The 15,205-nt window shown below is 37.9% G+C and overlaps 1 protein-coding gene across 1 annotated transcript in view; it reads right to left on the bottom strand.

Annotated features, from left to right (window-relative positions):
• The window catches only part of WWOX (WW domain containing oxidoreductase), a 477,785-nt gene that overhangs the window by 350,717 nt on the left and 111,863 nt on the right, over positions 1-15,205 (bottom strand). The gene's annotated exons all lie outside the window — the stretch shown is intronic.

Below are 15,205 nucleotides of genomic sequence, written 5' to 3'. Positions count from 1 at the left end.
ATGCAGAAATTTAAGCAACATCTTTTTCTTACATCAAGTTAAGCAAAAGGACTAAAATTTTCACTTTGCTCATGGCAGATATACTTAATAAAAAGAATCAGACTGAGAGCACTTTCCTACGTTCAGACTAGCCTTTTATTGATTTGGATGTGCTATGAACCACATTATCTAATCTACAATAAGCCATTTACCAAGTGCAATGATCTATGGGCTAAAAGGCTTAGATTTTTAGTTCTATTGTAGACTTTTTGATGAAATGGTAGATCAGCAGAGAATAATACTATAATAAGATTGTGAGGGACAGAAGTGTCAATATTAGGAAATTAGAAAGTTTGGCTTACTGTTTTAAATCCTCTTGCTGTTCATTTAAAAGCCCAATATCTCTTTTTCTAGCCTAACTGTGTCTGTATATTTAACAGGGGGCCCAGATGACATCCCACAGGGTGTGCAGTTCACAGGGGTTCAAGGGCTAGTGCAACTGAAGAAATTTTAATTTTCAAAAATAAAATCATCCATCTGAGCTCGATGACAACTATTTGGTGGTGCATGTCCTATAATTATATAAGGAGACAAGTTATCACAGCTCTGTCTCCTTGCTGTTGCTCTTTGCCAAGAGCCACATTTCACTGAACAAGAGATTTTTGCAGTTTCCCTGAAAGCAGATTTGATGCATTTTGGACCAGAAGCTTTTCTTTACCTTTATTCACAGAGCCTGGAACACAAGGCTGAGATCCCAATTAGGCTTGTGACCTACACATAAACAAAAGTGAACTGACACTCCCACAATGTCATCTCTGCCTACCCTCTGATTATCAGCTTTGACCACTTTTCTACATGGGAATTCTCCAGCTGCCACCAGAAAATGTCACAGAAATCTCAAAACTATTAATTTATCTTCTGTTCTGTTCTAGCTAGGACAGAACGACACATATGAGATCTGCTTCATTATTTTTGGATTGAAATATTTGACTGATCTCCTTGACAATGTATAAAGCTGTACCATAATTTCCTTCTCAAATTACTAAGCAACTCATGCAAAGACAAATTCTTTCTGAAAATGTTGACTTTGGCTAACTTGGACTCAAAGGTTTGTGAAAAAACAATACTGCAAAAAAGATGTGCAACACTACAGGCATCACCAGAATAGCAAAGAAAAACAAAACAAAAATTCAGTAGCCTTTGGCTGACAGAAATGAAATGCATTATTTAGTGCTAATTAAGTGAAAGCCCAAGCATTTTTATGATATTTTATCCATAGCTACGTGGCAAATTTTAGTGCATCGTTTCTGAGTAAGACTGACAGGTTACACGCCGAAGTAAGTGTAGTGAAGACATTAATGTCACTTTAAAGCAACTCAAGTTTTGATGCTCTCATATTTCTGTTGTACTGCAGCGATCAGGACGCAGCGTCTCATTTTTTTTTAAGAATGAAGAAAAAAAAGCTTTAGCAGCTCAGGCTACCAGGGAACCCCACAGCACCTGGCACTAGAGAGGCGCCAGGCAGTTTGTATGAAGATGTTATTGCACCTTTGCCGTTCTAATGGCCAATTATGACTCTATTAGCCCTCCCTGGCAGTTCATCTGTGCTGCACGGGCCAGGGGCTCGCGGCCGCGCCGCTGATCCTCGCTTTCCGCGCCAGCAGCGCGCAGCACAGCTGCTGTCATCTCCAGACACCAAGGGCTGAGCCATTGCCTCTCCCTGATAGCTACACCTGACCTTACAACAATTTCCTCAGGAAGTACCTGCCTAATGGCACTGCCAGTGCAGTTTCTTTTACGCTCGCAACGGCGCTGCAAATTAGAGACAACAGGATAAATCTATGACCAGCTCGCCAGACACTTCATTAAATCACTGTTCCCCTGCCTTGTAGAGCACTAATAGAATCACAGCCCTCGTTAGCTACTGAATAAAAGATCAATCACATTCTTTGAGAGCTCTTGCTACCAGCTTCCAGAGGAAACAAGGAAAAAAAAAGACATATTTAGGATCATCAGTACGATTCTGAATGGCCTCACTGCAAGTTGGTTAAATTACCTTTTCCACAACTGACTCTGGCTGTAATACTCTGAGGAACTTGTTAAGTCTGCTTTCAAAAGCTGCTATCTAATATATGACTACCAGGCCCTGGTCAAAAGTTCATAATGTGCATATGTAAAAAGGTACTAAATTGCCGGAGGGCTAAAACCAGAGGAGTTTAATTGCAGCAAAATGCTGAAAATGGTCTGTTGAGGGTCTTTCTATTGGGATACTGCTGGCACTAGCTGATTGAAGTACAGCACATAAAAGCCTTACAACAATATTTCCTTAAATGCAGCTGAAACTGTGAGCACTTGCTAGTGCATATATGGTGTGCCAAGAGGCAAAAAAAGAGAACCTACTCTAAAACAAACAAAGATTTAAGGATTGATATAATTCATAATTCAAAAGTGTGTGGATAAAAGGAAGAATTAAAAAACAATCAGTATCTGTCAGTATAAATCATGTTACAGGCTCCACATTATGGTGGGAAATGTAAGTACATATGTAAATATATTTTAATTGGCATCCATTATGATTCACTGCAATGAAAACTGGGAAACAGCTTCCATCAATCTATTCATGACCACACTTGGAAATTTTAGAAACAGTCACCTATGAGACTGAAGTTTCCCCCTGAAAACCAATGACTTGTTTGTAGTAATTTGAGAATTATTTCTAGTTATTGACATGACTTGGGGGGGTGGAGCAGAGGAAAAATAAGGAAAAAAATAAAACATTTATATCTGAATCTATTCAAAACATACCTTTTTTCTGTTGAAAATCACTATATAAATATTTAGGAAATACAGTAATCATCTGATAACTCAGAAGAAACGAAAAATTCTTTGCTTAATTCTACACATTTGATTACCTCAAATAATTTTGTTTTCTATCAGCATTATTTCAGCTGTTTGCACAGTAAACACAAGCAGAATATTTTTCTTTCTATGTGGGCATTTATGAACATCTTGCCTGAGAATTCAGATTTTGGTCATTAACTGCCCTCAGAAAAAACCAAGTGACCATCTTAAAATTTTCCTTTTCTTGTAGAAAACTCCATTATTTACTAATCAATTTTTTTTTTTTTACTATCTCAGGCAAAACTTACAGTTGCAAACATTAAAATGGTCATTGTGAAACACTTCTCAACTCCTTATGAATTTTATTTTTACCTTTTGAAAACCACATGAATATGTGGTTAAGGCAGTACCATGCAGGAAATGACATCAGGTCAGTGTAACAGTCCCTTCACAGAGATTTCAGGAGGAATTTTATCTGCAGCCCATGTTTTGTTCATCTACAGCACGTGTTGTCTTTGGATATGTCATGGCTGAGAAAATTAATCCATAGCTTCTCATGAAGGTTTTAGTTTAAATGCCTATAAAAGGTTCTAAAGTAGCTCACCTGATATTCTTGAAGACAACATAAAATGGTCCAGGTAATTTTTTATTTGTATTTGAATGAATATTGTGTAGTAGGTAACCCTTTAGCCAGGCATTGCTGGTGAAGTGGGAAGTGAGCACTCTGCTGACAGCCCTGACTCTGCCATTTTCAATTGGCATCAGTTAAACACAGCAAAACCACAGTCCTGGACAGAGACCAGAGATAAGGGAACAACAACAGGGGCAAAAACAAGAAAATCAGCAGAGATTTCAAATCAGTTCAAGAAGTCCCCACTTTCAGTCCCGGAAAATCCACACACCAATATTCTGCAGCAGCTTTACTGACTGTCTCCATGGCAAGGCAAAATCACCTCTGTCTGATACAACAGTCATCAGCCAAGTTTCATTTTACAACATAAAAAATGCCCAGGCCACCAGGAAGTCTCAAAAGTAAATCATGCCAAAGAAAATTGGTAATTCATTTACCTCACCTACACAGAACAAGTCAGAAGTTTGAAAAACCATGGTGGTAACACAACAGCATTTACCCTAACAAATACACTTGAGAAAATGACAAACCAAAAAAATAAAGATGATGGAAAAAACTTTCACTTGTTTGCTGTTGACATTCAGAGCTGACACAGTAAAGAAGTTATTCAATTAAGTTCAAATAAGTTCAGAATATATGCTTGGGAAGGAGTCACAAAAATCTCCCAAAGCATTGAGGCACAACAGAGCACAAACATTTCAGCAGAGATGTTTGAAGCAAATAGTCTGACTTCATTCCAGGTCTAAGTCTCCATTTCAGGTCTGGACAAGCCTTTCTTTCCAGCTTTTGAGCACTACAATATCATTAACTAAAGGATCAATCTGCCAGCAGGAGGGAATAGAGAATGGAAGCAGGAGAGCAATTTTTTTTTTGTTTCCTTATGATGATAGTGAACAGGAATGACCACAATTTGGCCCAGTCATTTCATTACCAGCCATAAACATTATTTTGGGGGAGCAGATTAGCAGTTAGCCTGCATTTACAGGAATCTTTGCTGTGGACAGTGACAAAGCTTTCAGATGAGTGTTCTGTCCCTTCTTAACAGCAGAAAAGCCCTGAGCAGTGTTCAGCCTTGTTGGCCATGGGTACACATGAATATTCAATTTTCCAAGACAAGCATTAGTCTGGATTGTGTTTCTAAGAGCCTGACTTTAGCTGAAGACCATTTAACACACCACATTACTGATTATGGAATAAGCACTATGTAATTCAATAATGATAAATTTCACCTCATCACCAAAAGTAAGCTCAGCCGTTGTTTCAATAAAAAGACATTCTGTATGAAAACATTTCCTTTAGAAACATTAAGCCAAAAAGGAGACAATAAATATATATCACAAGTGGAACTGACAGCTTTGTTGATACTTTCTGCCATAATTCCTTTAAAAGTCAAAAATTCACATACATTTCTCATCAAGGGAATGGAAGAAGTCAACACATCATTTTTTCTCACAAAATCACCACTCTTGGTGCAAAAGCTGAGAGAGAGGCTCAATTTGTACATAGTAGTTCATCCCATGCAACCAGTGTTGTTCATTCAGATCAGGTAACACCTTGTTCCTTGGCAGAACTAGTTAAATTACTTCTGTTTACTCATGATACGTCCACAAAAAAAAATTATTTCCCAGAAAACCTTTATTTTAGCATTGTTACACATGAAGAAAATAATATTAAGTTTTTACATTTATGCCATGATATTACAAGCAGAATGGTCACCAGTGGTGACAAGAGAAAACAGGAGAGGACTTTTCAGACACCCACCTTTCTGATTTTTGGGACCTTTGCCTTGGAAAGCTGCAATGGGGAAATCCCTTTATTACAGGCAGGACACTGCTCTGCCAAGGGAAGCCTGACTGTCAATAGGATCATTCTGCAGATCATGCCACTGCTCCATAATTAACACTGTCAGATAACCACACTGTTTGGATGGGATGAGCTACTCGACGTGAGCAGACAATCAGATTCTAAATCACACTGTTACAAATTCATTATCATAAAAAATTGCCAAGACAGTTGTTTTACTTGAAGTGCTAAATTAGTTTTCTTGGACTGGTAGTATTCATCATAATGCAAGTTTGACAATTCAGGACAACAATTTAATAGCAATGCTGTTCAGTGGAAAGAAATTGTGTTTCCAATTTTCTCACAAAATGAAAAAACCCTAATTGTATTCATTAATAGATTACAGTGAAAGACAAGGTAATCCTAAGAAAAACACCTACATTCAAGAGGGTTGAACTTCAGTGAAAAATTTAATCCTAGTATTTCCAAGTAATCTTATACTCTAGCATGTTAAACTGAAGTGTTTTTCAATATATTGTGCATAATATTAGGTACAGCATTTGAAGAAAAATCAGTGCTAATGTGCCAGTTCAGCACCAGGATTTTCAAACCTATTCCCTTCACATAAATTCTGGTGCTCAACACTTGAGCAAATGCTTCCATAACCAGTTAGGAGTCTCACCAGTTATTTGTAAGTGCCCACCCATCTATGAGAAAGTAAAGAAATGAGAAATGGCGTGACCAAACATTAAAAATGAGCTCACAGAAAGTTTCAACTCTTATGTCTACTCAACATTCTTGGAAAAAAAATCCTTCCATTTTTGGAAATATCAGCCCTTAAGACAAAAGTGCTGGAAGAGATGGAAATCTACAGCACTGACAAATCAATCTTGCATGTTTGGGACAAGTAGATCTTGTTTTTCAAGACAAACAATTCTCTCTATATATCAAAAAGTACTTTATTTTTATTTAAGATGCATCATCCAAGATTGCTATCTGTATCTTATTTCAAGGTGATGCTTTTGCAATTAATAAAATTCCTCAACTACCTTCTATAGATTTTTTTGGCATGCAATGAAGACTATGCTATATCCATAGTGATACTTAACTGCAAAAACATGTTGTCACTAAAATAATGGATGGAATTTGACTACATTGTTTATATTTACTGGCATCCTCCTTGCTAAAATAGGATTGATGCTCCTACTCTAACAGTTTCCCAGAAAGAGCAGAATAAAGAGGTTGGAAAAACCAAATGACTCAAGTAGTCCAAGTCTCAAAAAAAAAACTTCAAAAGCTAACTAAATTCAGAAAATCTGATTACAAATCCTCATACAGATTACTGCAAAACTACTAAGTCTTGTATCATTTGTGATTCACTTTTACACTGAATTAAGCACAATGGACTGGTTCATTATGACATTTCCTTTTCCTCTGAAGGGGATGAGTGCAAATCTGTTACTTTTTCACAAGCAAATCATACAAACTCAGGTCATCTAACACATATCAAATCACAGAACCATTTTAATGTTTCAACTGCCAAACAGATTCAAGTCCTTTTTTTGCTAAATCCTTTCCCATTCTTAATTTGATTCTTGAATCATATATTCAAGATTTGACCAGTATCTAACTCAAGCCTTTCAATAACTCTGAGTAATACACAGTGGAAGGTACTGAGGTACAAAATGCCAGTGAATATCCAGTGGAAAAACTGAACAGACTCCCTAAAACAGTCTCATCAAACCACAGCCCTACTCCCCTCCACATGGAAATGTGGCCAATGCTCCAAGCTGGGTAAGAAACATCCTGCAAATTTAAGTCTTGCCTTTAGGGGAAAAAAATTACCAGACTCATATCTGTTAAAAAAAAAAATCCCAGTAAGTTCCCCCAAATCTTCCTCAGAGGAAAAAAAAGATATCTGTATGTACAACAAACTTTGGAATAGAGAACTGACAGGAACTAGAAACACTATTAGCATCACAGTGGGATACCTCCCAAAAGCCTAGAAATATTAATTTTTCTGTACATACACGTATATTTTTGATAGCTTTCCTGGAAGGAAGTTTTTAGGAAGGTTAATTCAGTTATGCAGTTATGTCCAGGGAATGCCAACATGATGATAAATGGTATGTCACACAGTAAAAAAACAAATAGATGAATCTTTTTTTTTTCAGAAAACAGACCCTTATTGTTTTCACCTATGAATATGAACTATATGAAAGACTCAAGTGTATTTTTCACCTCTATAGATGGATAGATTGTAGGTACATACACACACACATATATATACACATGTAAAAATAGTAAGAATATTGAAAAAACATTATGTAGCACTCTGCATTTGATATACTTTATTATTTTTGGACCTTGCAAATATACTTTAATGGCTTTTCTCTAAAAGAAGGGACTTTCTAGCTCATATTACTTGGACGCTGCTGCTGTTTACTCTTCCATCTTTTTTGTAAAGTCAGAAGAGATTTCCCTGAGAACTTCAAATAAATAAGATATCCAGCTGCACAAACACTATACATTCTGTTAGATTACTTTGGCTTCCTAAGGAATATTTGACTTTCTCTGGATGTAAATGATTAAAGAGAATCCATCATCTGAAACTGATTGGTGAACTGTTTAAAGTGGTATGGCACCTCTTCAAAGATGATGGAGTGAGAAATGAAAAGACCATGGTACAAAAAAGCATCTCAGATATCCAAGGGGTTCAAGGGAAATAAGGTAACTAAGCACTGCATTGCCCAATTAAGAAACAGTAGTTAAATGATAGTTTCATGACATTGGATCTACATTCTTTAAAAAAAAAGAAAAAACTTAATATTTCATCTATTCTACCCAGGGCCAACAAAAGCTTTGGGTTTCCTGAACAGATATCCATTCATAAATAGAAACTTGAAAAAAAAATGTGAAGAAAGATAAACCATGTTCTAAAATCCACAGAATTTATATTGCTCTGTGAGTTATGATCACAAAATGACATGGGCTAACAACATTCAATTATGTAATTACATTGCTTTTACCATTTACCAGTTTAATTTTGGGTTCAGGATTTTAACTTCAAAGGGTAAAGAAACAAAAAGTAACTCTTGTCCAGAAATATTTACTTGGCTGAACTTGAGACGTGTAGCTCATCACTGCCCAGCTTCTCTGGGCAGCCTGTGCCAGGGCTCCTCACCCTCACAGGGAGGCAAACCTGCCCATTATGGACCCATTCCCCCCTGTCCTGCCACTCCATGCCCTTGCCCAAAAGTCCCTCCCAGCTCCCCTGGGGCTCCTTTAGGTACTGCAAGTTCTTCATCCTCTTTCCCAGGATGAACAACCCCCCAAAAAGGACTTTTTAGGGACTGTTTGTCTATAAAAAGTGATTGAAAACTCATTGTTAATTAAAAAAAAATCAAGCTCTATCACACAATATTTGAGATTATCTTTCCAGAATGCAGCAGTTCACTGGATTATTGTACAAGAACCACAGCACACTGACTTTGTCCTTATCACAGTTACCAGGTTCATAAAAACTTCATCTCTGTTACTCTCTAGTTACTAAAGAAAATAAATAATCCTGTGGTTTATGCACTAGCTGGTTAACAAAGAAGGTCTGGATGATACTTTTATTTACAATTTGCTCAGGTTCACAGATGAGAAGCTCTGAGGTCACAGGGAAGGTGGAGTGGCCTCACCTGGAGGGCTCTGGGGTGTCAGGGTCTCCCCCGAGCTCCGGAGCAGCAAAAATCATTGGGGGGCTTTGGGCACATTTGGTCTTCAGTCATGCAGAGCAATGTCAAACACCAATTTTCACTGCCCATTAGGTCACAAAGATTAGGCAGAAAGTACAGAATTATTCTATGAAAGTCCTTTTGTTTACCAAACCGTCTTTAAATTATTCATGTAACAATATCTAGCATAATCTGAGGGCAGATTAGGAGTGCGCAAAGGAAGACCAGCAGCAAAGACAGAATTACTACCTCAGTCCATAAATATGTTAAGATCCAGGCCAGCAAATATCAAAAAGTGGTTCAGACCATTGCTGCCACTGTCCCAAGTTAAGACATATGTTCACATTAGCACTAAATAAATGCATGAAAAATAGAGGCAATCTGTTTCAGTTTTAAAAGAATCATCAAGACTTCATTTCAAACTAGATTACTCCCAGCAAAAGTTAGTGATGATGGCTAAAGCCAGAAAAAGCATATGAACATGTATGTTTATAGTTTTTGGGTTCTACAGCTCAAGTATGTGATGCACCCACAAAGTTCCTGCAGTGAATTTTCCCTTATGTTCTCCTTCCCAATTATTTTTAACAAAGCTCTATGATAGATTATTTTGCTGTTTTCTTAGCAATGCTTGTCAAAAAATTTTGGATTTATATGAACTACACAAGAAATTGTTTTGTGTGTGTGGCCACCAAACCAGAAGTGTCACAAACCTCTACAGAAGCAGAGTTTTAACAAGGTGTTTATGCAGCAAGGTAGCACAAACCCACTTTTGAGAGAGAAGACCTTATTTCTGATCAGTCAGAAGGAAGGGAGGCCAAGTGCTTGTACATATAAATCTAGAAGATTTTCAAATGCTCTTATTAGCTATTTTCTTTCCTGACAAAAGAGAATAAAACCATGCACTGTGAAAACAGATTCACACAAAGAGAACCTTTTTCTTCCCCCCACAAACTCCCAAATTTTTTTGGAATAACTGACATCAAAAAAGAGAATATCTGTACAGCAATATGTAAAACAAATGCAAAATCAAAAAAAAAAAAAGGACCCAGAACTACAGAATTTCTCTGCCTAACACTTTTTTAAAAGATCTTTTTTTTACTGTCCCTTCAAACTCACAGTTCTAATTTTAGTCATCTTTAGAATCAAAGCCTTCCTTATTTTCAGTTGTTGCAGCAGTTGATCAATTTTCAGCAAAGAACACAACTCATGATGTTTCAATATGAAGATCTCAAGAACACTACAATAAGGGCGAGGCAAATTCATAATACTGAGTATAGTGATGACATAAAAAACCAAAGGTAAATGGACAAAAAAAAAACCCAAACCCAAAACTGAATATACTGTTCAGCTGTTTCTATCAGGGTGCAACACAACTCCTCCCACCCAAGCACCTCAACACTCATAATGTGACAGAAATTTCCTTCCTATGGTTTCTCAAATACATTCTGAGCAGATCAATGCTGCACAGCACTCCAGGTGCACTTTACCTCCATAAGTGATGGGGAGCAAAAGAGAAGAAATAACAATAAGAAAGGGCTTTTCCAGGCAGAAAATATAGGGAAATCTTTTTTAATTTAAAATTTTAATTTAATTACGTGCAATATAAAACATCAAGGACCTAATATTGCCGTGCCTTGCAGCCCACATACTTAAAGCAATCTGAAATTCTGCAAAGATCTGGCAGGGAAGAAGAAATTCTTTATTTCCTCCACGAAATTACAGGAGAAAAGCAGAGTTGCTCCACAAACAGCAGATTCTGTGGCCATTGCTCCCCTTGAGCACCACTCTGAGATCCTGACCTGCTCACTTTGGCACAGGGAGAGGTTTCCATACAGACTTCCCATTCCTGTGGTGTAGGTTACAGGGGACAAATTTAATTTGCCCTTATATTTCATGCTACATTTATTTTAGCAGCAAGCTACAATATGTATCAGTTAAATGTTAAGTTTGATAATAAACTAGCTTGGATTACATTTTATTGCTGGATAGGACACACAAAATGATTCAACAACTACTTCGGAGGCATCTCTTTACCTTCCTATTGCAACAAATCAAAATGTTCTTCCACATAAGCCTTCTTTCCTTTTACCCAGTTCAGTCAATTTTAAATAGGAGTTTTGTGCAAGCACATGCTATCAGGGCTCAATAAAATAATTGTCCCTGCATGGTACTGGAGGTAAGGCCACAAACCTGCATGTTGAAAAGGAGAGCTATGGCTTAGCATCACTTTAACATTTACACTTCAGGCCTTAATCCATAAACCAGAAGTGCCCAGAACTGAGTGATTTATTCACTCTCTGCAAGTGCTGATATCCAGGAGGTGACAATTCCCCTTCCACTGCCCCATCCTCTTTCACTTCCTGCCCAGAACTCAATCTGAGAAAAGAAACTCCATTTGATCAAACATGAACTGTGAGGCTCTTTTCAAAAAGAGCTGCCTCTTGCTTTTCAGGAAACCCCAGTGCATTTGCAGGAGTGTCTTAAGGAAGGAAATAGAGGCCAAATTCTGTGCTGGAACATGCTCTAACCCACCCTGCCCAGGGCTGCTCTGGGGCTGAGTAGGCACAGCTGAGGGCAGAATTTGGCCTGAACTGTGAATTTAGAGCAGGAAGCCAACATCAACTCAACACAGCCCACACAGATCTTTGGACAGCAAAAAATGTTTGCTTGGAGAGGGAATTCTATCACCAGCTCTAAGGGTAATTTCAGCTTCTTCAGCAAAGGACAGGGGAGAAAGCAAAGAGGTGATGAGGCTGCAGGGCCTCCTTTGGGCTTCTATCAAAAGCAAACAGATGTGATCATTAGGTTGCAGTCACTCCTGTACATGCAGATTGATTTCTTGCCAGAATAACATTTCTGAGTTGATGTTAGAAGTACATGGAAATCATTACATGAAATTTAAATTTAGACACTTCCAACTTATGGCAAAAGTAAACTCAGTGAAGCCATGGTAGGGTCTGGGGTTTCCTGTATGAAGACACTTCCAGTACAGGGCTACTGCCTCAAACACCCCTGGGAAAATATCCCAGTGACAAGAATTCATGGACTTCTATAAAAATTAGACATGCAGAAGACTTTGGGGCTCTTGGAAGTATTCCTTATGATTCTCAACAGCAATACTTCAAGTACAAAATCCAGTTCTGGAAAGTCACAATCTTTGGGGGAGGAGGGAGAAATCAAAGAGCACTTCAAGCATCAGTCTCTTACACAGTCAAAAATTAAGGGCAGAATTGTCTTACTACTTCTAACTGGCTTCTAAGGGTGACAAGTTGAGCTTTTATAAATATAATTTATATCTCAGCAACAGAACCAATGTTTTACTCCCAGCCATTAAAAGAGGGTAACACATCTGCTAAAACTCCAACACAATGGTTGGCTTTGCACTGCAACAGGAAATGTAACCCAATAGTCTCAGAACTTCCCCAAAGCCCAGCCATTCCTTAATGTGAAAGGACTTGAAAATACAGCTCACTGAAACATCTGTTAAGCTCTTGCTACTCTAACACATGATATTCTTTCTGCTCTGTTACCTGCCAACAAAAATATTTGGGTCTATGTAAGACTATCACAAGTGTGTGATAATAGCACTCTGCTTATAATTTTACATGCCCTTGAACACTGAAAATCACCTGGGGGTGACACTGGATACCACACTCAGTGTAAGCTCAAAACTTACAATAAATATATTTAATTTTAGCCTTGTATGTAAATAATGACAAATCAGATGGGTTTATTTAAAACAAAACACACAGAAAAAAAAAAAAAACCAACTCAGTCAAAATTTTCTCAATCTGTTTTTAAAGAGAGAGAGGAAGAGAATAAAACAGGTAGAAAGAAAAGAACCCAAAACCTTAGAGCCTTAGATCAAACCAGATAAATATATGCATGACCTACACAGTTCCTTTCAGAGTTTCTCTTCCAATTTGTTTTTTACAGTGGCCACATCTTTTAATTGATCTTTAATTATAATCTAAGCATCTCCAACTTATTGAGTAACTAGTGGTACTGTCACTACTAAATCTACATTTACTTCAATGACAAAATGGTAATTTATTTTTAACTATTTATTTCTACAAAATACTTCTTCTAAATTTCTGTGTAGAAATCCTTGTGTATTTTAGATTTCAAAAAGAGGTGGGTGGGATAGAAAGGAACAGTCTCAGTTTCCATTTCTCTACTTCAAATGGCTTCCTGGACACCACAATAATACAGAAAGGCCTCAGACTCAGGTATGTGCAGCTGCAGTTTCTGTGTGTGTATATATAGATATAAATATGGATATATGCATGTGTCTTTGCAGACTCCAGGAGCACAGTAGATCAGGACATAGCAAACAGTTTCAAACTGGCTCCAGGAAGGATTGGCCTCTCCTCACACCAAAATGCTGCAGAAGATGAAGTTACAACCTCAGAGACCAAAACAGGTCCAGGCATTTCTGTGAGGCTCCTTGCCTGGGCTGCCAAAGCTCCCCTCTCTCCACACAACCTTGTCTCCAATCTCAATTCCAGTGACTGGCCCAGCTCAGCTGGAACTACTTAAAATGCTGCTGCATCATGCTGCATTGTGCAATGCAGACTTCCTTGGAAAACTCAGCATGAGCAGCTCACACCTTGGGACTGCAGCTGTAAAGCTTTGAGATCACTCCCAGCATTCTGACCAAAACACTCATCTGAGCTCCAGGGTGAGCTGCCACAGAAACATGGAAAGGGAGCCCAGGAAAAGATCCCCAACCAGGTCCATGCCAGGCTGGAAACAGCACAATGCCTGAAAAAGAAGCAGCAGCAGCAAATCATTTGCTCCCTACAAGCCTTAAAATAGAAACTCTTGCACTGATGATGTTGAGAATTTCAGCTCAGCTTGTTTGCATACCCAGGAAGAGGCACTTTTCTGGTTTTACTGGATATTGAAACACTGGTAGAGTTCAGGGGAACATAATTCATATCAGAATGAGATTTGTAGAAGTGATGCTTAACCTCAGTCCATCCTCTCCATCATGACATTCAAATAACCTCACTGAAATACAAACATGAAGGACTTAACAGAAGTGATTTGGGTTGGACCAGAGCACACTGTTATTCAGAGCTGACATCTTTGTCCTGTACTTTGTATTCTCTTATATGTAATACACACTATTTAAAAATCTATCAACTCTTTTAAAGAATTCAAGATTAACATCAGTGTTTTATTTTGTTCCTTAGAGAATAAGATTCCCTGAGTAACAAACACTAAAGATTCCCTTTGTGAAAATATGTCAGAGTAAATAAAACAATTCATAAATGTCCACAGACTGGATCCTTTTCACGGGATTTTGATAACATGCACTTACACATTCTCAGGAGAACTTCAGGAATTTGTTTTACAAACAATCCCTAACACAGCAGAGACATGGTTTTATAGGTCCTGGTCAAAAAAAACATGGTGTTGAAAGATATTATTACTTGTCCCAAGGTGTCAGAGCACTCACATATCAATCTTGTGGACATAAAAAGGCTTTGCATATGTACAGGTTGCAAAATGCAGGCAGAGCTTGGAGGTGTGAGGGCTCTCCTGACTGACATGGTCAACACTGAGGTGTTTGTAATTTTGCTCCAGAGGTCTTACTGAACATCCAATACTTTTCTTTTATGGACATGTAATCGGATTTTTAAACACTCTGTGTTTTCCACACACATTATCCCAGGATAAATTAAGATTTTGCAGGGGTATGGATCTTTTCATTTCCCTGATTCATAGAAGCAAACATTCAAGGGAGACTCCTTCTCCCTGCTCCTCTTTTTGGGAACACCCTTCTTGGTCAGTGAAAAAGGAATGAGAAACAGTCTCTAAGCCTGTTCTCAATGAAGTAAATGCCATTCTCTGCCTAAAAAATACTTTGGACTCCTTAAAAATAATTGGCTCAGAGGATAAGCGTAACCCCTCCAAGTGTTGGAGGTGCTGCAGATTCTTACATAATAAAGACTCATAACCTTGGCAGTGGAAGAACTGCAAAGCCTCTCATTATGCCATGGTTCCAGTCCAAAATCCAATGGAGTCAAATGGAAAACACCCATTGTCTTCAGCACTTTGTAAGAATCAAGAAAATTGTTGGGTTGTTGCTTTTTTTTAAATATGAATGAAGGTGCTTTTACCACTGAAAGCACTTTCCCTCAGCCATTAATAATGTCTGTAGTATCTTTTCTAACTAGGGCATCTGTTTACATAAAAAATGCAGTCAACATATTCCACTTAAAAGCCAAAGCAATTTTTTTTT

Source organism: Catharus ustulatus, chromosome 11 (assembly GCF_009819885.2).
Source record: "Catharus ustulatus isolate bCatUst1 chromosome 11, bCatUst1.pri.v2, whole genome shotgun sequence".
NCBI classification, from domain to species: domain Eukaryota; kingdom Metazoa; phylum Chordata; class Aves; order Passeriformes; family Turdidae; genus Catharus; species Catharus ustulatus.
Note: the sequence above shows the minus strand (reverse complement) of the source record. Positions and strands in the feature narration are given on the sequence as shown.